We start from the raw sequence: 2393 nt of genomic DNA, 5'->3' as shown, positions 1-2393 counted from the left end.
TCATAGTATTAATTACAACATCTAATATTGTTGGTGGTGCTCCCAAAGTCCAATAAAGTGCATACAATAAACAACCAAGAAGAAAAAAAGAAAAGGACTATTTGCTGGGGCACTCTTAATCATGTAATATGTATAAGTTAAAAAATTACCTTTATTACATTACATTAAAATTATAAGGTACCATAAACATTGATAACTATCAAATTATAACTAAGTAAGTGATATGGTTAATCAAGGTAAGATTTCATTTAGTAAGGAGAAATCTTATGGCAAAATATTATTAGTATTAGCATACCACTAATGGTGCTTAGGTTTTAAAAATAATGACACTATATAGGTATGATAGTCGTGCAATCGAGTATTATCACAGCTCTTTCTTGGTTTTCCTCCTACCTATCTGTTCGCTCTTTTACTGTTCGTTTTTCTGATTCTGCCTCCTCTTCGCTACCTCTATCAGTTGGAGTACCGCAAGGCTCTGTCTTAGGTCCTTTACTATTCTCAATCTATACCACCTCTCTTGGCAAACTAAACCGCTCTTTTGAATTTCAGTACCATCTGTATGCGGATGATACTCAAATCTACATATCCTCTCCAGATTTATCTCCATCTGTATTGGTCCGTGTCACTGAATGTCTTTCTGCCATTTCATCTTGGATGTCATCTCGCCACCTGAAACTTAATATTTCTAAAACAGAATTAATTATATTTCCACCGGCCAATAACAGTTACCAACCTGATCTCTCTATCACTGTTGATACCTCGACCATCCACCCTGCCCCACAAGCTCGCTGCCTTGGTGTCATCCTTGACTCTGAACTGTCCTTTGTTCCCCATATTCAATTTGTCTCAAAATCATGTTATATACATTTAAAAAACATATCCAAAATTCGACCATATCTCACACAAGACACTGCAAAAATTCTAATCCATGCACTTATTATTTCCCGCATTGACTATTGCAATAGCCTCCTTACTGGTCTTCCCAAAAACAGGCTATCACCATTACAATCCATTATGAATGCAGCTGCAAGGCTCATCTTCCTTGCGTAACGTTCTTCTTCTGCTGCCCCGCTCTGTCAGTCCCTCCATTGGTTGCCAGTTTTCTACCGTATTCAATACAAAATACTTTCACTTACACATAAGGCTATTAACAAAACCACACCAACATACATCTCTTCACTCATCTCAAAATATCTCCCAACCCGACCTCTCCGCTCAGCACAAGATCTGCGTCTCTCATCCCCATGCATTACTTGCTCCCATTCACGGCTACAGGACTTTCTTTGCGCTGCACCCACTCTATGGAATAACCTACCTCGCACAATAAGACTTTCATCTAGTATCCAATCCTTCAAGCGTTCCCTGAAAACTCACCTCTTCAGGCAAGCCTATCAGATTCCAGAACCTCCCACATAACCCTCATAGCTTCCATATCTAATTACATCCCCTTTTACAGTCCACACACAATCTCACACATCGTCTTTCTCTCACACCCTCATGACATTTGGTCAACATTCCTGTGTGACTGGATCATGCAGCCAACCAAGAAACTGTGCATTCTGGCTGGACCAAAATGCAATATATAGCACCTATCCTTGTGTATCAATGCCTATTTCCATATAGATTGTCAGCTTGCGAGCAGGGCCTTCCTACCTATATATCTGTATGTTATTACCCAGTTTTGTTCTATTAATGCTTACAATTGTAAAGCGCAACGGAATATGCTGCGCTATATAAGAAACTGTTAATAAATAAATAAATATCACAGAATAACTCTGTCTTGTACCAAGGCAGTCCCAAAATACCTCTTTAGACCTACAGCACCTGGTATTACCCAGAGGTCTATCCTTCAAGTACCAACCATAAAGAAAATATATTGGTATGGTGGTCGTGAAATCCACTATTATCAGAAAGATGCTCTGTCCTGTGCGTCAGCAGTACCAAAATATCTCTTTAAATCTACAGCACCTGGTATTCCCCAGAGGTCTCCCTTCCAAGTACTAACCAGGCCTATTACTGTTTGGCTTTCAAGATCAGATGAGATTGGGCAAATCAAGTAAAGTATGGCTGTAGGTAATAAGAGTGGAAAGGTGGTATAGTACCAGCACCAGGTCAGAGCAAAAATAGATAATCAAATAAATGTAGGACTATTATGATGGGTAGTCCATTTAATTAAGTAAAATATATAGTGTTCAAGAAAAGTAATGCATAAGCATACTTCAATCGTTACATGTAAATTGTTTGCATTAAATAACAAAGCATCATAGATTAAATGTATATAGGTGCAACAATAATTACTGATTAACTCCAAAGTTTGTTATCACTTAGATGGTATTATTTAGATCAATATCAGTATCTCAAAAGATCAGGTAATTTTAATGCTTGCAATAGCT

The 2393-nt window shown here is 37.9% G+C and overlaps 1 pseudogene; it reads right to left on the bottom strand.

The window, feature by feature from the left end:
- Positions 1-1956: 1956 nt before the first annotated feature.
- Positions 1957-2075, bottom strand: LOC148453807 (5S ribosomal RNA; annotated as a pseudogene).
- Positions 2076-2393: the final 318 nt, after the last annotated feature.

The sequence above is a fragment of the Taudactylus pleione genome, unplaced genomic scaffold (assembly GCF_031769625.1).
Source record: "Taudactylus pleione unplaced genomic scaffold, aTauple2 ptg001086l, whole genome shotgun sequence".
Taxonomy (NCBI): domain Eukaryota; kingdom Metazoa; phylum Chordata; class Amphibia; order Anura; family Myobatrachidae; genus Taudactylus; species Taudactylus pleione.
The sequence above is the reverse complement of the archived record's forward strand: the minus strand, read 5'-3'. Positions and strand labels throughout refer to the sequence as shown.